Source organism: Rhyacophila brunnea, unplaced genomic scaffold, assembly GCF_057557595.1.
Source record: "Rhyacophila brunnea isolate RB1 unplaced genomic scaffold, BYU_Rbru_1.0 scaffold_18, whole genome shotgun sequence".
NCBI classification, from domain to species: Eukaryota; Metazoa; Arthropoda; class Insecta; order Trichoptera; family Rhyacophilidae; genus Rhyacophila; species Rhyacophila brunnea.
The window spans coordinates 19,405,698-19,429,351 of NW_028232837.1; the positions used below are offsets into that span (position 1 = coordinate 19,405,698).

At 35.1% G+C, this 23,654-nt stretch overlaps 1 protein-coding gene across 1 annotated transcript in view; it reads left to right on the top strand.

Annotated features, from left to right (window-relative positions):
• Positions 1-23,654, top strand: part of Dad (Daughters against dpp) — a 204,233-nt gene that overhangs the window by 40,505 nt on the left and 140,074 nt on the right. The gene's annotated exons all lie outside the window — the stretch shown is intronic.

Below are 23,654 nucleotides of genomic sequence, written 5' to 3' on the forward strand. Positions count from 1 at the left end.
GGTGCCTAATTTCTTTTTGTACCTACATGGTCTAGTTTAGGTCCGTAAATTAATTCCTTTACTCCCTGAACGGCACTGCAATCGAACATTTTCGTTAATTTAGGTCATTTAGGATCTTTTTATATAAGTATTCACGTTTCCATGACATTTATTACAAACAATTGCCCCAATTTTTAATCGGACGGTTTAATTGTAACGTTGAGGTGATATGCGAATTGCATGTATGTCGTTATTGGAGATTTAGCGCATTAGTCATTGGAGAAAGATCTAAATTCTCGATAAAAAGTAGACTCCTTTGAAATATATTGCACGCCTGCGCACTAATTCCGTATAGATTGAAGATTTAGCACGTTAAACTCTCATCGTCTCGTATATTTGGCGTCCATCTTCCTAATAAATTATTTTCGGCCAGACACTAAAAACACGACATCTAGGATTTTGGAGTAACATTGGAGAAATTCATATGCAATTTTTGGCGCTGATTCGACAACGTTTTCGTGAAGTTAAATATGTAGCCATATACATTATTATTATGTACGTTGACGCGTTGAAAGATTGCGGTATTAAACTCTAATTCTAAATATTCTAAATAATGGTGGTTCGGTGTATTTGGCTGGCCTGTATATGTACAACTAATTGAAGCAGCCTACTTTCACATGCATTTAAGTCTTCGCGTGTTTTATAAACGAATGTTTGGGTTTAATTCAAACGTCATGTTTCGTGGAAATCTATGTAGTAATTCAAAAACAATACCATCGGTTCCATTCGTGGTTTATCTGGGAAATTATCGTTAAATATTATGAAATTTATGCTGGATTCTATAATTATTTTGGAAGTGTCAAAAATAACAGAGAAAGATTGGCTAACCTTTAACACATATACACGCTATATTCATTGGTTTTGTTCATCTGTCATCGACTGTAAAATATTGTTTTTAAAGTTGTAACTGCGCCTAGAACCCGTGCGCATTTGAGGATTACTTTTGTAAAATTTAAAATTATAATATATAATATAGAATTGCCTGATTTGGGTGAATCTAAAATCTATTTGGAATACGCATGCTACATCAGTGTTAGTTTGATACAAATAATAATTATGCAGTATGGAATTACCTGTAGTTAATTTAATTTCCTTCTGTCTTCATGACCAACGGCATAACTATTTGATACAAATAATCTGACAGTACACAACCGAATTAGCCTGTGTTAGTTAGATGTAAGTAGGATCTACAACTTTATCGCAATTTCTACGAATTACTTAGACTCTTATAAGCTTCGATACGCTTATCATATAGCACTAATTATTTTCGTGGAAAATAAACATGATTTTACGGACTTAACCTGACGTATTTTAAATTTTTAGTGCTCCAGTGAAGAAAAATGACAGTCCTTCTAAACTAAACCTTCAAGATGTCGTGGTACGAGTCGTACATCGTAGTCGACGTTTTATATCTGTTTCTTTCATTTGACACATTGAAAATGTATATAACTTTCTCCAATATTTATGCCCATAAACTTTTGATTTGAGTACTACGAATATTTTGTATTATAAAACTTCTGTACAAAAATATATTATCTGCATTATTTGCAATATAAGTACTTATGTGATTGTTGATATAAATAATTTTAGTTCATTGTATAAACAAAATCATCATTTATGCTTGTAGCACTAATGTATGATGCTTTTATTGCAGTGTACGTGTATGGAGCTCGCTACAAATGAAATTGCAGCTGATTTAATGAGTAGTCTTAAAGCCATAATATTATTCTACTGCGGACGCCTTTAGTGTTGGTCTGCGGTATTACAAAAATCACTCGCTCTTTCACATATGTATATTCCTCTACTCGTGATATCCGCGTCTGCCGTTGGCCATGTCGCACATTGAAAATCGTCTCGTCCGGGATATAGTCATAAGTGCGCAATGTTGTAACTGTCTTCCGTGCGCATACGCGAGGCCATGCCGGAATAGTGACGTCACATGGTAAGCCGAAATGAATAACGAAGTGCAACATTTCAGGATTATACCTGCGCTTCACGTCGAATGAAGTTTGTTGCTGGCGACACCAGCTGCTTTTTTCAAATTAAAACGATGCACTCTAGCATTGTACGGAGGTATGGGTAAACCATTCCACAGTGGCACCATAGGCGATTCGCTCGTGTATTGAATTGCTTGCGGCAATGTCTGTTTCAATGCTAGCAAACAATACCACTACACTGTGTTCACTTTGACGCGACAAAACAATGTTGTAAATATTTATTTATCTTTCAAGATGAGATCGCAGTCTACTTACTTACTGTCTTTATCTAATAATATTTTATTGTGTAAGAGTTACATACTTCAGACAACAATTATATTAATACGATGGCGTCTGCGATTAACACGTATTTGATAAAATGCTTAGAATAACGTCTTAAAATAGCGATGTAGGTATTAACTCGGGGAAAAACAAAAATACTAAATTTAACATTGTACTAAAATTGTTTTTGGACCTCGGACCGGCGATTGAGCTCCATTGGCGCCAGGCATGAAACGAATCAATCTATCGGTGGAATGCTACCCACGTTTATGCCCGATTTTACGGGGAAATTATATGCCCTGGCGTACCTGAAGTGCATCGTCTCACTTCGACTGCAGTCGTTTTCGATGGTCCCATCCTTTTCGTTTTCATCCCAGACAAGTAGTGTCTAACTGTGGTTCGAGATTTGATTACATACTTATTTTTTTATGTTTATACTAGTTTGTGATATGTACATACTGGGATTCCATTCAATTTATTAATACCGATGTCACGGGATTTCAGAATAATACTTACAAATTTTATTTGTAGCTTACCTAGATCGGTTGAAATCTAGGTAACTTTTAGTATGCCATCTGCGCTTACTAGCAGAGTCCACGGAATTACGGTGGTAGTGCTAGTGCTAGTTAGTAATAACTATCTGCGAATGAAATGTGGTAACCTGTTCGCAATAAATGAAGATTTTCTATTGCATATTTCGTTCAAATTATTATAATTCTTTTCAACTAACACTACGATCGAAGTTTACAGTTTCGTGTTGTTACGAAAAATTAGCACACGTCATATTTAGCACTTGCGATTCTCGCAATTTATTCTTTTAAGTTAACGCAACTTCATTCCATGCATCCGGGGAACACAGAATTGATGGGAACTGAAATACCTAACGGATTTGAAGTAACAGGCAACCGATCTCGAGTGTGGAAGAATATGTGATAAAATTAAACACGTGTCAAGAATACGTCATTCTAAGCCTGTTCTTCGTTCTGACAAGTGCTCTCGGTTTATGCACTGACGCTTGTTCAATATTTGTGTATTTGAAGGTTGTAACACACAATTGCATGTCTATAATTTATAAATATGAAGCCTCCCCCTCAATAATGATCTGTTACATTTTGGCAGTTTTGAACTAAATATGCAACAATGATCTACATCACATTGCCTCTGCTTTGGCATTTTTTTTTATCTAGCAACATTAAGTCACTTGTCTTTGATTCGTAATATTGGCCTCCCTACAATAACGATTTATGCATCTGTCAAAATGGAGGATGACACGAGAGTTTTTGTTAACTCTGCGGATGCAAAAAGACTTCACAGAGAAAATATCACATGGGAAATTGCAAGAGGAATACAAATAAGTGATTGAGGAATTCAGGAGAGGCCTTTTAATTTTAAACATATCTTCTCTCCATCGATTATCTCAAAATGCCAAAAGTCTCAATGTGACATGGATCATTATTGAGTGGACGGCTTCGTATATATAAATAACATTTTCGTAGTATACTCACACATTCAGAACCCTGCTTTAAAATGTAGTGTATTGGGGTATATCGGATTTGTATTTATTAATCTAATGAAATAAATAGTTTATGAACAGTTTGAGAATCCCCGTCGATTCGGGATGCCGGTCATTACGTCAGGTATTTCGGGCCGAAGGAACACCGATTATTTAGATTGGTTTAAGAAAATAGTATAATGGAGGAGTGAACGAGCAAGCCCAAAGGAGAGCTTAGCCAGTCTTTGTTATTTGTTTATTATTTTCGTGTTCGCTGCGTGGTATTTGTTTTGTGTGTGTTTTTTTTTATTATATATTATTCGACGAAGGGTTGCGCCACATGAAAATAATTGATTTACGACCTAAGGGCTTTTACTAATGGCCGATTAAATTGGTGCATGTTAATAAATTTCAATATTATGGAGTATATTTTACTTATAGGTATTCCCATCAAATTCTCCGGCCGAGATGAATGTCCACATAACGTTAAATCGATATAACCTCGCAAGCTATGCAAATTAAATGACAGATACGAAATCCTAATTAACAATCAATGTTGTTGCATTTTTAAAAGTCCTATGTCAGACGATTATAAAAATATTGTTAGAGTGAGGTAACTGCACAATGAAGTTAAAGTCCCTCCACCAAACCCGCCCCGTACCACCCTCGGTCTTAATCGAGAGTATCACGGGACCCGTCAATTGGTGATGTGAAGCATCTAAGAATTGGCCTGGGAGTGTCCTGGGAGAAGATGCCCAAGACTTGGATTGCTACGCTCAAAGTGAGCTCTGACTGAGTTTACTGAGTTTACTCTAATGCAAAGTGCCAGGGAGAGAAAAAGCACATGGAAATTACTAAAAAGAAAATGAAGCTACTTGTTATATAATATTGTTTCCTACAGTGGCTGTTGCAATGCTATCAAACAGTACCTACCCAAGGATGGTTATACCTATTCAGGCCGTGCCGCTGAATTGCGCACTGCGTTCGTTGATTGATTATCTTGGAATGCAATACGGTAACCTGTTCCCAATAAATAAAGATTTTCGATTGCCTATTACGTTCAAATTATTACCGTTTATTTCAATATGTAACAATCATTTACAAACAGTTTTACCATATTGCATTTGAAGTATGAGAATAACTAGCACTACCATCGATGTTTACAGTGTTGTGTTGTGTCACGGTCTGATTATTGTGGGGCTTGATGTATACCTACTGTGTGTCTGTAGGCCCCTTTTTTACAACGTTTTTCTTATGTCGTATTCTTATTTGTCCGGTGGTTGTTTGTGCGGTACAAATCTTGCAATCGATTTTTAACTAACTTCCCGACTAGCTAGACATATTAAACTTTAAGAATATTTCAAAACACGATGCCAATGCATTTTTTAATACTTTTAGCCATCTTTAAGTAGAATTGAATTCATTTTTAGTTAATTCTCTTTTGTATGAAAAGTTATTTCGATACCATTTATGGTTGCTAGGGGGTCCTAGCAATTAAATTATTAAATAATATATACGTGCGTTACTATGGAAATCAATATGAAATGACATTCCATTATTCAGTATTTCTATCAAGTACAATTTTTTTTGATCGTTTAAGCTAGTCAGGCCAAGTTTATATGATTCAACAATAAATTTAAAAACGTTGAATATAAAAAGTTCTTTTTATCTTGTAATTATTATTATTGACAATGGTGACTAAATGGTATATTTTGACCATTAATTCAAATTTCATAGCTGATTTCGGCAAAATTCATGAATTCAAGAATGTAAACCTAACCTAGCAAATAATCCAGTATATCGGCTATTTTCAAAATTTGTTAGCTGCTGGCTTCCTGTAAAGTGTAAACCGACAAGAACCGTGTTTTATTTAGACATGAATGTTCTGTCATTACTGTACGACCAAAGAGGTTGGACGGTCTTTAATATACGGCCATATACCTATTACCGATACAACATTTCACGGTGAAGTATGATACGGGGAGCTGCATACGTACAAGTTTCCGGACAGGATATCAACACAATATTCCGACTGTGAATAATGTAAAAATAATTATTTAATAATGCTAGTCTGTCTTGTTTGCATATTTATAATCTGAATTTTCCTTTGTCGGAACAAGTAAAGAACATTAAAATCTTTATTTCATTTCTGGTTAAAAATGATCATTGTCTCTGATTAGTCTCCATTCTTTTTGAACCCGTCGCGCGTCCTTTGCGCAAGATGCGCGCGCAGTCTAAACTGAGCGATAATTCCCAGAATAATGTCTAATAATTGGTGATTACTTCAGTGACATTGTGTGCACCTCGACCTCGGTGTCGAACATTTACGTGTAATTTAGCAATAGAAAGTTTAAGTTTCCTGGATAATAAAAAAATATTTATTTGACTTGATCATCGCCACTTTATTGGATTGTCGTCTTCGAGTTTGCAGACGATTAAATGAGTTCCACCAGTGGATTTTTCACTTACTGCATTCGTTATTAATAAAGATAGAAATATTTTTTCTAGTATGGATTCGAAGATGTTACGTTTTATTTTTCGAAGAGAGTTATCAAAACATTCAAAACTATCCAATCTACAGTTTGTAGCTCTTATAAACCGTTGAATTATTAGACGTTTTGTGTTTACAACTGAGATTATTGGATTATTCCTTTTGTTGGATTAATAGTTAACTACATATTTTTCAATATTACGTAGTACGTAGTTAAATTTCTACAGCTAAAACAGCTAACGCACAGGGTTGCCAAGTCTGATAATTATTAATTTACGCGCGTTATTTAAATAAATTATACATCTGTTGGGTTTTTAACATGGCAAATGCCATTTTATGTGGTAATTAAATAATTACTTTGTAATAAAAACGGATCTTAGCGAGATTTACGTCCATAAACAAGTATTTAGTTTGACGTTAATTACCTTATCGTTTATCCATATAATTAATTTAAATCCCTTGTATTTAGTTGGCAAAACCCATAAAGTAGAATAAGTAATTATGTACATATATAACAGACCGTATTGGTTATAAATAAGCGAATTATACTTGTGTTATTTCGGTCAATTTATATAATACGTAAATGCTAATTATTATGTGTTGGGTGGTATGTATACAGTTTTTACATTAATTTGGAGATAAGTCACATAACACGATACGTATTATTATGTCACAGAGTGCCGATGTGTTCAAATAATTAATCATAGATTATCATTGGACAAGTCTTATCTAATGGTACCCAAAATATTACATTAAAATACAATGGCGACGAAGAACCCGCTGGATCCATAAATAAGTGATTTTGATAAGTGACCATTGCAGTGCAGTTCTCTACTGATTACGCGATGCGTATGGAGATATTCAAGGTTTAAACTTTTCCGAATGAACAATGACCAAAGACAATTAATATTGAAATGTTTTCCTCGCATTAGTATAAAGTTTTGCAATAATTAAACGTATCATGTTCAATAGCTGGTGTTGTCTTTCTCACATTATTTTGGCTGCGTGACGTTTTAACAAATGGTTTTTTCGTGTCCTCCGATCGTCGAATAGCATTTTTCTGAACGAAAACACGGCTCCGATAATTTTTCGCTCGTTTTACAAAATAATACATTATTCATTATGTGTTTTTTTTCGGCCAGTGTTCAGGATTAGAAAATAAACACTCGCAAATAACGCTCTGACTAATATCATTTTGAGCAGATTTATCGCTGGCTCGATTTGAAGATCGTGCAACATATTTTAGTGAAATATAATTTTGTATAACTTTTTGTGTATACGTCAGTGCTTCCCAACATTTTTTTCCTTTGCGGGCCTTGAGTTATTTTTTTAAATCTCGGGAACCCACCCCACATGATTGGTGGACAGTAGGTTTCGATTGATATCTATAATATAAAATGTCGCTAAGTACTGTGTATTTATATTCATTATTATGTCAAATTGATGTATTTTACATCTATTAAGTACTAGTCTAAAATTCTAAATTCATCTCGTTCACTTCAAGGCACTCAACACTTCGCATGGAAAAAATTAACAGTATTTAACAATATTTACTTATATAGAGAGAAAAAAAACAACCTAGGTGTATATAGACAAATCATAAAGTGCATCGAATGAGCCAAGTTGACCATAATATTTTAAAGTAAATTAACGTATTGTTGTTTTTATTTAATAAAACGCAATTTTTATGTAGTACTTATTCCACCTTTAATCAAGAGATTAGGACCGGCCTCAGAGGGACATTGTTGAAAATGTCCCTTTGAGGCGGACGAAACCAGTCCTAATCTCTTGATTAAAAGTGGAATAAGTACTGCATAAAAAATGCGTTTTATTAAATAAAAACAACAATACAATGCAGTTCCACCATGCATTGACAGTTAACAAAATAAAAGAAATTAAATTAATGTAGGTAAGTACCTACTTATGTATATTTTTTATAAAAGCATTTGTTGCATAAGAATTATAAATTTTGATTGTGTATTTTGAATAATTTTGTGAGACAAATATTCATTTTGATTTTCTGTTTCCTAAATAGTGTAGGCAAGTGAATATAATTTTATTCAAGAAGGGAGGAACCCACTAAGTCTATTAGTGTTGATAGTTGGCAGTAAATAATTGCCATACCTATATGGATTTTTTCTACAGCATGATGCTTACGAGAAAATCTCATCGCACGCCTTTGGTCTTTGGAAGATCCCCAGAGAAATTTCAGTTTATTAGCGTCCTATTGTAGTAGTAAATCTATGTAGTGGTGTTACTGTATATAACGTTAGTGTACTACTTTTAAACGCTTTGGCAGAAATACAAGGAACAGTGCGTAGTAGGCGGGAACATTTATGGCCGAAAATTGCATTCTTTGCCATTACAAGATATATCTTCCCGAGTAAAATTCCCACTAGGTACTTGAAAAATAATATTTATGACACGATATCTATTTGTCAAAATGCTTTATTATTTAAAAGTGTTTTTTCTCTTTTCGGAAGCTTTTATGATTTCTCGCGAACCTCTGCCACAGCCCGTGGAACCCGGTTTGGTATCACTGGTAATAAGCTCTGCCATTTAAATAGAAATGCAAGAATATATCTTGAAGAATCCCGGCCTTCGTTTATACTTAGCAGTGAGTTATTAACCTTGACTTTGAATAGAAACCATCAGTCAAATGATGTACCTATACACTGCTTGCGTATATTATAATATAAAACATTCTTATTAAGTTATTGCTAAAAAGTATTAAAGAATCAAAATACTCATTTATTTGTATTTTATAAGTAAAAGCTTGTGCTCTTCGCTGTACTTGTACTAAGTACCTATTTATTTTTTCGACCATGTCCGATCCTAATAAGATCATTATGGGCCTCCGCAGAGTGGCGGTTTGTATTAACAGATTTTGTTTTTACGAGATATAGATGTCAGCCACTTGCTCAACCTATTAGGTCCATACACTGATTATACACAAATTGAAAAACAATATGTGTAATTGAGTTAGCATTTACATTGGTAGAATTCCATTTTACAAGAAATGAAAATATAAATAATATTACTACAGGTTTTTGATGGTAGGATTGATGAAGGTTTTGTTGATAGCTATTTCGGTTGTAACACCATTATCAAGATTATTTAGATAGGCCGTTTGTCTAAGGTCTAGCAAAGGTAAACGGCCTATCGGAATAGTCTTGATAATGGTGTTACAAACGAAATAACTATCGACAAAACCTTTTTTAAAAAACCTGTAGAATTTATTATTATTTATATTTTCATTTCTTCTAATATGTGTACTTACCATACCCAGGATTCGAACCTGGGACCCACGGCGTTAGAGGCCGACGCTTAAGCCCCGCGGCCATCGTGGGTACCTATTAGTAAGACAATATTGCCATTCGAATGAATTACAATTTTACAATGGGTGAGTACCTTTCCGGAAATGTGGAAGATGTCAAATGTTGCTACAACTACACGCATGTAACTGTTCTCTCTGCACCAGTAGAAGTTCTAGACATGATCATTGCATAGGTAGCATGGTGTCTTCAAAATTTGGATAATTTATAATGGCATAGTATCTATAGTCTGAGAATGGCATGGTTTTAGAGCAGGCCGATCAACAGAAACCAACCTGATGTTTGGGGTGTTGTCATATTATGTGTCGGATATGTAAATGCACGGATCATGGACATGTTCAAAAAAACGAATGTTGAATATTTTCATAACAGGAAATATTTGGAATACCTTACAGAAGGTCACAATATCTTGCAAGGATGTTTTTCAAAAACTCCCACATACCTACTTGCGTGCAAAAGTGAGTGTCTTTTAATATGAACTCTCTTGCATCAATTTTATTACTGTATTATGTATAATTATCATATTGCCAAAGTATTATTCAATATAATACGTGCACATAAGTATCAATAATCGAGGTTCTGACTTCTGGGTATAAATCTATAAATGGTATGTACACCTATGTACTAAAATATTGTATCGAGAAAAACACGTTTAAACGTTTTAATTTATAGAAAAAATGCGTATTCACAACTTAATTCGTATTGCAGCACCAATGGTCTGCCACAGGAGTGAGAGAAAGAGACGACGCGAATCCCCGCGCTTTAAACTGAGGCGTAGTTCTTTTAACCGTCGCGCAATAGTTTCTTTGCACAGTGTTAGAATGTGTAGTGTGATATTGAGTGCCTAAAAGAAGACCAAAACTCATTCTCACGACTAATGAGAAGTTGAGGTATTTGTAAAAGCCAAGTGTTGTTTAATTTGTAATTAAGCAAATCTAAATACGTTTGTTTATAATGTTTAAATTGATAATTGGCAATGAGAGACTATGGTAAAATGGAGATCACACACGTCACGCCTACTTGAAGTTGGACATGCCTATACCATAAAATGAATGCATTCAAACTACCCGGATAAATGCAGTGACAATATCGCGTATGTCGCAAACCAACACAGCTAAAGCGTTACAAACAATCGCGCACATAGAGGCGCGAGTCATAAAAACAAATCGTAAAAATTCTATATTTAAATTTGTCCGCCGCTAACGTGGCGCCTGCGTTCACGCACACCGCCACAAAACAACTCTTTAGTTAGAAAGCACCTGTGTGCTCTGCTGATGTGTGTGTGTGGGTTTTCTCATTTCGTGGGTGTGAATTTGCGAAACACCCGGAAAATTCGCATGAAGTTTGCGACGAATGTTTGCAATTATTGTTAGCGATTATGGCCGTATTTATTGCTGTGAAAGTATGACGATTTTGTATAGTATTAAATAACATAACAAACAATACATCAAGGCCGAATATAGTCGAGCCGCGGCACTACTGAATTGTCAGTTACGATGGTAGTGCTAGTTATTGATTATCTTAGACTGCCCGCCCATGGCATATCACACGGCTCAGCTATTTTTCCACCTATGTACACTAAAAACGAAACAATGATGCGGTTCGTCGATTGTATATGTACGTATACGTACGAATACGCGGTCATCGGCTGCCAGGCATTTCTCTCGTCTCCCCATACGCACGCACACTATCGACCGACCGCATTATTGTCTTGTTTTACTGTACACCACCTCGCAACGCACACTCCACCGTATTGCTTCTACAATCGCAACGGCGAAAAGGTGCTGCGAATTCGTAGCAAATTTATTCGAACTGTGTTGATTCCAATTTGATTAATTTGTAAACCAAGTAAGAAGGATCTGCATCGCAGTCTGCGTCGATTTAGTTACCGTTTCTGACTTATTATGTACCTTTTAGTTTACGTCCATCCATCACCAACATTGGCCGAGGGTAATCCATTTTGATTAAGGCTCCCTTGGATATCTAGTTTTCTCTGTGACTTTAATGCCACCTAGACTTTATTAAAAGGTTAAGTGAAAAATTATATCATACGGTTTTAAAGCTCATTTTCGGCAATAATCGATTTGGATAATATTATATGTTTACGCCAACGCCACATGGTGATTTAAAAATAGATTAATCCTCGTTTAATCGTGTAATGCATGACATTTAATAATTTAAAATCAGAATTATGTGGAATTGCACAAACACAAAAATCAATTATTTAAAGAGAAAAAAATGAATCCTCTCACCCCTAATCGTCAAGCTTTGTCACACAATCTTTTACTCCCCTGTTTAAAATTACGCCGCATTGTTAACCATCCCTTAGTTAAAAATATTCGTTGAGAATATTGTCAATTTCAGCAAAAAACATAGTTTATATTGTTAGTTTTGAGACGCACGTTTTCTACAATCCCTCCTAAACCCCTGGGTCACAATTCATCACAGTATACTTATACCATAACTAGACCCGTTACTCCTTATTTAGTTAAAATATCCAAACTCTATCTATGCTATGATCCCCAAACTGGGCTTCGCGAGTTGCGTCAGGGTTAGCCGTTTGGATTCGCAAAAGCTTGTGATGAAAGTAATACTGAAAACATTTTTGAAGCAAAAAAGGGAAATTTTGTAGAGACATGGATCGAAAGGGTAGAGTTTTCAGCATGGCCCCCACATCCTGAAGCGGGCCCCCAGGCTAGGATCTTTGACGGGCCCCCTACCCATCGCTAAAGATAAAAGCAGTGTGACGCTCTACAGTAGCGTTTTCCAAATGGTGTACGCGGTTAAATTAATGTGTACCTATATTTAGTGTTCAATTCATCTATTTGGATTATGGAGTTGTCGAGTATCGATACACAATTTAAAATTGTATCGTTAAACCACATAATGTTAAATAATAATAATATTGATTATTACTATTGATGACTTTTTTTACTATTCGAGATAATTTGTGATGTGTGTTTAAATCACTTATCTGGTCGATTCGCCACGCCGGGCCCTTCCTGAACCCGGGCCCACAGGCTAGAGCCCTGTCAGCCCCCCCTTTGTGGGGGCCATGGTTTTCAGTAATGAGTATCATCACCTTTGCATTATTCCTTTTGTTTTTGTCAGAACGTTTAAAATTGGAAAATTAACCTTACAGTTAGTAGGTACCTGAATAATTATCCATATTATTAATACTGTACTAAAATATTATATGTAATATAAAATTGAGATGTCGATTTGGACAATATTGGAATGAGTGGAAATATGTTTGGATAACTAATTCGTATACAAAATAAATATTATTTTAATATATTTTTAGACTTCTTGTGTCTATCGTTAAAAATTTTCGTCATCATTTTTAAGTTAAACCAATTTTAATTAAACACAGTAAACTTGTGGGATTTACACGATTTTTTGTCGTTTACCTCGTGTGTCAGCCTAGTAAGGGTTCCCCAAGATTTTACAAAGTGCTTCAACGGTTCCGTCAACCAAAAAAAGTTGTTAATCACTGCTCTAATATGCCTATAATAAATTGGGCGTAATATTCAAGTACTTTAAACATATATTTCATTTTTATCCATCCATGTTGGTTGGACACAGAAATACATGCATGCCAGTAAACATTGGTAACGGATAACGACGGTTCTGCTTTCATATTGTATGACGGCTTTCAAGTCTAAAAATTTATTCGACATTGTCATGCCATACTAAAAAGGCTTTTTATTTCCTGCGGAATTGCGGTAGTACATATTCAATATCGTACCGATCTTGTCAGAGGTTTATCGCTACTTCATTGCATTACGTATTTGTAATAAATTGCACGTACGGTAAACTACTCGCCGTAACATTTATGCATGATTCGTGCGAATGTCATGGCAACTAAATAAAACTACGTAAATGTATTATAATAAACTAGAAAACTAATATTTAATGAATATTGGTTGTTAGATGTTAGCTAGATACAGGTATTGATTGGAAAATTACGTACTGACTACCACAATGGGATGCGTAGTTGTATTATGTATTACATTAATGTTTAATTGTTTCTTTTTTAAACCTATTTACTAACTTCACTCCATTGGCGTCCAGAAGCAATGTTAATGGTTTTTTCACGAGTGTTGTTTCTTGTTGTAAGTCGTTTGCTGAATCTTCTTACCGTGCCATCCCCTTTTTAAGGTCGGTCACCTTTTCGGCAACAATTTGATCTATCATCTGCTACACGGACCCGTTTAGTAGATCTGCGCTCGTACCAATTACGGAGGTTCTTAAGCCACGAACTGCGACGCCGTACTCTGCTACATTTACCGTTGATCTCTCCTTAGCCTCATTTGATTTGTAAGGACGAATTTCTTTCCTTATTTTGGTCCCTCCCGCAGAACAGTTTAATAAATATAAATATAAAACCGATTGCGATAAACCAAGGTTTTGAAGCAGTTATTAATCATATGTTTCGTTGCATTGACGTGACAAACTTTAATGCATATTATTATCATACATCCTACATATTGAAAATAACACATTGCATTTTTTCCACACTCGACATCATTATTCTGTTATACCACACCCAGTAGAGCCTGAGCGAGTTCCCATAAATTTTGTGTTTCCCAGTTTTTTCATTAGGACCAGACCACTAACGTTTGTTTTGTAGCCAATATAATCTTCTCTAGTATTTTTTAATTCCATTGATTTTTTGAAATTCAGTTGTGTTGGCCATTTCATGTTTTTGTGATTTTCTTATCTTTCAGGAATTCTTGTTTTTGCAAAATTGCTCGCATAGTTAACCAGGTGCTCGACCTATGTCCTATTCATATGACAGGCCAGCGAGTTTTCCGTCTCGACGCTGCTTTTAAGGTCGAGCGTCGCGACGCTATTTTTTAAAGCCAAATATGTTGAGCTTTCAGGCGCCACCTGAATGTACTACGCGCCTAAGATTCCAATACGTTTTTTAAACGCCATAGGTACTATTAGTACATATTATTTCATTACTATTACTTATGTACTTTGTTGAAATAATGAACTGTACATTTAATAATACAAGGAATTCGCTGAAAAAAATGTTTATAGGCTGGTATCGTATTTCGGCACGCATTAAAACGAAGAGTAGTAAGTATGAATTATTATTCATTATTATAATTATTTTTGTTGGCATTTGTTTTAAAATAAATTCCAATCAATTATTTTTATTAAACGACAAATGAATAACAAAAATAATGAAATTCAAATTTATTTATTTTACATATAATGAACATAACAAATTATAAATTTAAAGCGTTCACGACATGACATAAAATAAGTGTTAACAGTTTTTAAAATAAAAATGCAGAGAAATGTGAGTTAGTAATACAATAAGTAATAAAATAAGAAAAGTGAACTTCGATGGACGCTATCTTAAAAAACATATAAAACAACGTCCACCTAAATTCACCCTCACGTAAGTGGAATATATCAATATCCGAAACGATTTCATGAAACATGGTTATTGCCCTCCCAATTGACATTACTAATGGCAGGTTAGTTCTGCACCTTGGGAGAACAAACAACGGATGCCCTCGATTCCTAAGGTAATTATCAGAGACACACAAGCCAACACCACCAAGAATGGCAGAGTTCACATTTACGCCGCGTATAAGTCTGAAAAAAATATGTAGCTAAATAAAGATCCCTTTTAAATTGTAAGCTACAGTATGTATTGTATGTACCTACGTAATGATATTAACAGTAACCGGAAATTTGTACGTATGTAGTTGGCTGTATCACAGTTTACAGTGAGCTGTTGAATTGGAAACCGATGGCCGTATAGAATTTCGATCAAATTCATCTCCAAATATGTAATTAAAACCACCGGAATTACAAGGGAAAGACAAGAAAATAGGCTGGGAAGTAAATTAGAAATCCAATAATGTATATATTTAAGTATAATATACAATTCTTAATGATTCACAAATTGGTTAGCAGATGCTCGTAAGTATCTAGAAAATTATGTTCTTATTGAATCTGATTTAATATATTTGGAACACTTCTGTCTGTAATGAATTTATTTACGAAAAATGCGTCATCTCAATGCTATACGGCGATTTTCCAGTAACAGCTCACGGTAAAATGTGATTTGGTGAAATGTACATACAGTTTTCATGTAACTGACATTAACGTGTATTGTACGACAACATCTTTTTGGCTACGTGTTAAAACTGTGTACTAACATGCTCCGCCCATTTAGTAGACAACAGCGCCTAGAAGCGTAGCCAAGAAGATGTTGTCGTAAAATAAATATACATATTATTGATAATGTAACATTACGTAGTCACTCTCAACATATAAATTTGAAGTTGTTACCTACTACGATGTTTATTTGTCTCATTATTTTGATAACCATCCCGTTCATACTGGTAAGTGAATACATATACCAGAGATTAACACCAATTTCGTCCAGATGGCAAACGCCTAAAATTAGGGGAAAACCACGTGTATGATGGAGAATCACTAGTACCTACATAATAACTAAATAGGTAGCTGCCTCACATTAAGTTGAAGTGGGACGTCAAACCGGCGCCGTCCCGACGCTCGGCGTCGTTCGCTTTATTCGAGTAGCGCCGGCCGAGTGGGCGCCTATGCCCCCATCTCCCCCCCCCATACCTTCTTGCGCACTCGTGTTTACTGTCAAATTGGCCCGTGGAAAAGTAATTATTGCCCCAAGACAAGCAAACGCGGTCTACAGGTGATAACGGCGTCTGTTTCAAATACGCCTATTAAAATTTACCTTCGTTTAGTAACCTGCGTATTTTTTCTATAAGTAAACAACACACGATAACGTTTTACGGTTGAGATGCCGCGAAATTTAACTATCTACCGATAGTACCTATATTAATTGTGAATCTTGAAATTGTGTTCATTGAAAGTATGATTACGATATTATAAGGATTGAATTATATTGGTAGCTATTTACGCCTTATCTTATGTATTAAATTCCGCATCTTATGTCGATTGATGAAATATAACGTTGTAACTGGTACAAAAATTTAACTAAAAGGTGGAATAAGTATTAAAAAAAATGTGTCTTATTACAAATAATTAATCAAATAATACAATGCAGTTCCACCATGAATTAGCAGTTAACACTATAAAGGTAACCAGAAAGAGACCAGAACTGCACCCACAAACTTGGTAACTAATGACATTCAAAAAGTCTTTTACCTCTTAAAACAAGTTTCATTAATTTCTAACATCCGGATATTAAAGAATTTTAGTTTTTATCCAAATAGTTCAAATAAGGTTTCATAATTTTATAAATTTTATTGGTAAGTACCTACCTTTAACTTTTCGAACTGTTTTCTTCGTAAGTTTTAAGTGATGATTTTATCAAACAACATCGTCATATGATAAGTTATCAAAATAATAATATGTTAGCTGATGTATGATAATATTATTATCATCAGCCGTGGTCGATCCATTGGTGGATGAAAGCCTCTTTTAACTCCTTTCAGTCCTCACAGTCCCTAGTTCTTCGTTGTGCCACGTCCTTCCACCGAAGTTTGTCTTTATGTGTTTTAATACTATCGACCGAATGACTTGATGGAATTTGAATTGAAGTCCATTAGAATTTATGTGTTTTATGGCGTCCTTATGGTCATTTAGTGTCTCTTGGGTACCACAGGATGATAGTAATTAATTGTCGAGCCGATTGCCATTTGCTTTGTACAACTAGTAAATAATTATTAGACTCATCATTCTGTCTCTCAATTTACCGAATCCGCACAGTTTACCAAGAATACCACCCCTCGAAATATTATCAAAATATTTCTCTGCCATTGTTTTATTTGCTGTGGGATTTCGCTGAATTCCCAAGCCGGGATGCATGCTTTGCTTATATTTTGCGGTTGCGCCCCTCTGCCTCTCCTGTAATTCCCTCTGCTAATACCGCTAACCCGCCTGGGTGGGCCGCCTCCCGTATGTCTCTGTCAGTATTTTGGACCTACCATAATACTTCGTGTCTCGAGGAGGGAAGAGTGCTCGCCAAAACATCTCTTCAGGTCGGTGGATATAATTTATTGGCAAGAAAAATTCTTTGCTTTATTTTTGTTGATTATTATTACGATGCCGCTGGTGTTTACAGTACTTCTGAGATATTCTGACATAAATAGAATGACATAGTATGCAATGTAAGGTGGCATTTTTACTACTAACTGCTTGAGCAGGTAAATTACTTGTGACAGTCAAATCACAAACGTTCCGGAATATTTAAATATTTACACTTGAATGAGACGAGTAAATATCCATAGTTTTTCAGACTGAGTTCCCGTCTATGTTGTGATAAAAGCAAGTAACTATTAATTATGCTAAAATCGTTGAGGAGAAGGAATAGTTTTTTTTGCGACATACGTTCTGACTGCGCTATGAAAAAATCCTAATGCACCAAGGGCACCGAATAAATTTGGATTAGAGAGGATAAATTTTCCCACCTCGGAAACAAACCCATTAGATTAAAAAAAAAAAAATATATATATATATATAGTATATATGTGCATATATTACGCCGAATGTGCGAAATTGAATATTACATGAAATGGGCAAAATTTTGCCTAAATCATGAAAAATGCAAGCCCGTTGCCTTATTCATGAATTAGACAAAATATCTGGAGAGTGCGTGAAATCGGCAGTAATTTTTCTGCCTACTTCATGTCTTGGACAAATTAGATAGTAGCGCTACGGTGGTATTTTTTGCAACTAAACTAAATGTATCAAATGCTCATGGATTGGTCAAAATGTACATTTATATTATCTATGGTCAAAATAGATGATCGCGCTCCGTGGTGTTTTTTGCAACTAAACAAATGTGTCAAATGTCATTGATTATAATATAAAAATATACCAATCAATGACAATGACGTTCATATCAATGGACTATGCGCAAAAAAAATTCTAGAACTATAATATGATAACGGAAGAATTTTATTGAAAAGTATTTTCGCGATTTGATTCGTGCTTGGGTATCAATTGTGCAATGGTCGATTGAATGTTTGTGATAGTTTGTTGACACTTGATAGCTAACCTCAAAATGGACATTCAGTTGAATAATTTCATTCAGAATTACAAAACCTAATCTAACCTAATAATAATAATATTATATTATGTCCAATTATAACTAATAAAACCATCCGTATTAAGTTTACTTTTTCTTCTGTCATGTTGACAGTTCAAGAATTCCATACCGTGGCGAATTCATGTACTCAGCAGAAAAATTACCTAATTCATGAATAAGGCAACAGGCTTGACTATTACATGAATTAGCCAAAATTTTGCCCATTTCATGTAATAGTCAATTTCGCACATTCGGTGTAACACATATATCTGTATAAAGACGTTGCCTATACAGATTAATATAACTACCTACGCATATTTTCGTTTCTAACGCTAATGATTACATTTTTTGTTTTCTGCATTTCACATTGCAGATTTGTGTGTAGCAAAAGCCAAACTGTTATCGTTCGTATCTTTGATAAAAACCGCCAGAAATCAATACGATTTTAAGAATTTCTAATAATGAAGAAGTCCTGTTTTCGAATTTTCGATGATTTTAAATTAACACCTGCATCAAATTGATGTAAGTGATTTGGCCAAAATTACTAATATTGTGTAGACTTTGGACACTGAGCTATAATATAATAACTACTTATAATGATATGCGCTCCCAAGTTTTGCATTAGCGCCGGCAAGCTTTTGTGTCTTTATTATATTTCCTTGCCGTTATGGTCGGTGTATCCCTTTGCGGATGACACGTCGCGTTTATTATACCTTTTCATATAAACTTTTATTATAATTACGCCTCCGAATAGCCTCACGGCTCAACAAGGAAGGGCTTATGATCTCACCGCCACTTGTTCAATATGCAAATGCAGTATTTCACGGTACGCATTGAGTACCCACTTACATATTTCTCATTGATCGGCGCCGCCTATCAAAACAGTGTTTGTGACATTGTCGTATACATAATAATATTATATATACCTCCTGTCATTTGCTGCACTCCTGATACTTTTATCAGGTGTTATGTTACCAGAAATCTGTGATAAAAGGAAAAAATTGTGGATATAGGTGTTGGTACTTACCGTGTCTGAGTGCGGTGAAATTTAATCCACGGAGTATTTTATAATATGTACTGTAGGACAACGTTTCGTACCTATGCGGTATTTACGTATTTCTCATTGATCGGTGCTGCTTATCAAAACAGCATTTTGTGATAGATAATATTATGATGTACTGCCTTATATCATTATACACCAGTGGCGAAGGGTGACTTTTGGAAAGAGGTAGGCTGTGGAGATATGATAAAAAGAGCACACTTGTCAGGTATACTTACGAGAATAGTACGATATTTACTACTAATGAATAGGCACACACTAATGAATGATAACGACACACTAATTCAATGAAACTTCAAAAACTCATTGATGCCATAAAAATGAGCGATGTGATTAAATTACGTATTTTTCAAAACATGTATACCCATCAAAAATCATTAGATAAAATTTATTTTTATTTTTAAAAACTATCTATACTTACTTATTTATTAATATTCGATTAAACGCCGTTGAAATTATTTATTTAATTATCTAATTATTAACGATTTTGGACAAAGTGCGCAGTCGTGACAACAATATTATGCGCGAATGTTTTAGGCTCTGCGAAAGGAGCTTGCCTCATTTCGTACAAATCAGCAGACTTGCTGAGTTTACGAGACGTAAAGTCCATACAAAAAAAATTCAGAATTATTCCAAACATAATCGGAAATTTATTTACGTCGAGAAGTCGCGGCATTTATTATTTAATTTACGGCGCGGCGCGCTGTGGTTTTTTTAATACCTTTGCAGTTGTTTTGTAAACTGTGTAATACTGTAATACATTCCTACATATGCGATCTCGTTGGCAAAATAAATTATTTTTATATAACATAAAATAATGAAGTGATTAAGTATATAAATATGTCAATATGCAATTAAAAAATATTTTTCTTAAGAAGGTAGGCTTTAAATAATCGCCTAGTATGGAGTCTTCGCCACTGTTATACACAGTATTATTAATATACATACTTCCTGTCGTTTGCTGTACTCTTGATACTAAAATTCAATTTTGTCAGCTGTTTTGATATGAGAAAACTCTGATAAACGAAAAAATGTTTTATAGGTAGATAGGTACGTGCCACAAAAATGTATACTCTTATCATGCGTGAGTGCGGAGCAATTCATACCACGGAGCTACACACTAGTTTTGTTATGTTGTTAATTATAAATTCCCTGTTGGTCATTTGCTGTACACTTGATGTCTGATTAAAAAGTGATTAATGAAAATTTCTCCATGAAGAAGAATTTATAAATTTCGTGTGTACACCTAATAATTGAGCAGTAAATACATTATCATTTTCAACGAATTACGTTACCGTCCAATTGTGTTACATATTATGTATTCACTGTTGGGCATCAACGACACCTGCTCTGTTCGCAAGTGTAAAGTGTGCATTGCTCGAGGGTGGCAAAACATCCATATTTATTTTCTTATATTAGTATTAAATTTTTTACACGTCGGCGACTGTCGGTCGTCCTTCAAAAATATATTCACCCGTCTTTCTCTCTACCATCCGCCACGTCTCCCACGCTCGTTCAGGCATATATACACATTGGTATAACGAACGAGAAAATTATGTATGTAGCGTCTTATGAAGAACTTCTCCACCCATAGGTTGTGTCAGATTATTGCTAAATAATCTCTCCTATGAAAACCAGATCCCGTAGAAATCCTCACAATTTACAGCTTCCAAAATATATATCATATGACGTGTCATAATATAACTATTGAAATGGTTACATTAGCGAATTCGCATGTCATTTACTCAGATAATTTTCTCGAATACGTAGTCGTTGATCATGAATGATGAACCTATCTTAAATAAGTCTTAATGTATTGTCCTGGAGACCCATTTCCTTGGCAGTTCTTTTAACTACATCTGGATCACTGGCATACATGTCCAAAGAGTTGCGCGTCTTTATTGAATACGTAATACTATATCGCCACCATGGCCCCCACATCCTAAAACGGCCCCCCGGCCAGGATCTTTGGCGGACCCCCTACCTATCGCTAAGTTTAATGGCATGTGTGACACACAACAGAATTGTGTAGAGGTACAAGTAAGGGCCTTCGGTCTATTTTTATGGATTTTTAATACATCTACTTGAATTATCTAGTTGTCAAGTATCAACACAAAACAATCAAATTGCATCTAATACCTCATTTTTAAATGAAAAATTACCACTTGTGAAATAGTGCCGCAGGCGACTTTTTTTACCTACTATTAGAGCAAATTTGTGATGTGTGTTTATCTTAAATATTTGATCGACCCGCCACGCTGCCCCCCCCTGAGCCCGTGCCCATAGGCTAGAGCCCTGTTAGCCCCCCCCTTGTGGGGGCCATGATCGCCGCCCTTGTTTAGATTTCCGAATCTCTTTCTAGCCCTGTATTCAATAGTAGACAAGAAGGGCATTAGTTAGCTGGAAATTAGATTACTCGAACAGTTCAAATACAAATTCTGGTATCAATAATGTCTAAACTAATCGACCCGTTAGATGCCCTTGTTCCCAACGATAAGATTAGGAATGGGGGGTTAGGGGCGGCTGGATTCCTTGGAGCCTGCTCTGGCGCCAATCAAAGACATTGTCTTAAAACGGCACTGACGGCATCAGCCAGTAGCATTATCATATCATTATCATGCGGTTATGTTCTTTAAGATATTCCGCCGATAGCGTCTCGGTTCGCCTGCAGAATTTCAATGGCATCGATTCCTAGAATTCTGGCGAAAACTTGTATAAAAAATTCGCGTCTGGTGGGCCGGGCCGGTGGTGAGTGCTTGTAATGAAATTACCAGGCAACATAAAATCATGCGTTTAGCAATAATATGTACAAAATATGTGAAGATTATTCTTGAAATTACGATGTAAACATATCTATATTCTCATATCACCGCATTAACCAGACTCATGTCACCAAATAAATAGTGATACGTGAGGGTTTGTGTCAGGTTGTTCCACTTTAATTAAAACCAAGGATTCGGGGAAACTGAACATTACGTGTATTTGACTTTTCACATGAGATGATAATATATGAGACAAATATATGGATTGAAGTAACAAAACTTTGGCACGAAAAAAAAAGACTGCGAGTTGTGTTTGACAGTTTCAAGGAAGCTTCCCCACTCCCATCTCTATTCATTTTTCGCTTATACCTACGTGGTGTGAATGAGAACTCTGCCATTCTTGGTAGTATTTACTTGTGTGTCCCTGATAACTATCTTAGAAATCGGGAGCATCAGTTGTTTGTTCTCCCGAGGAGCAGAACTAACCTGCCATTGGTGATGCCAATTGAGAGGGCAATAACTCTGTTCAACCAAATCGCTTCGGATGTTGATATATTCCATCTACGTGAGGATGAGTATTAGGTGGACGTTGTTTTATAAATTCTTAAAATAGGGTCTGCTTAAGTCATCCGGTGTACTTCCTTGTACCTATATACTTTATATTTTTTGTATTTACACATTTATACTGTAGAATAACTTAATCTCTTTTTTATGTACCTAATACTGTTTTAATAATATTTCTTTGTTTTTAAATGTCATGTTGTGAACGTCTTGAACTTATAATTTGTAATGTCCACAATATGTAAAATAATTAAATTGAAAATTCAAATTCTATCTTACAGCCTCGTTGAGCCAAGATAACGGTATTTTTTCACCATTTCATTTCAATTCCCAAATTCCTAAAATTGGCTAGACGGGTAGGGGGAAACAGGTGTCGATAACTGCTTTCCGACGGGCATTTTATGTGAATAGCTAGATGTTTATGCTGTACTTGGTAATATATATCACTATTGAAAAAAATCGCTGAAAAAACATAAGCTGGCCGGCGCATTTCGTTAGTTAACCACTGATTATTTTCATGTTGATTAGTACATTACTTTTCGTGATTTAGATACATTAATTCATATTATGCTTATGTACAGTAAAATGGTTGAAT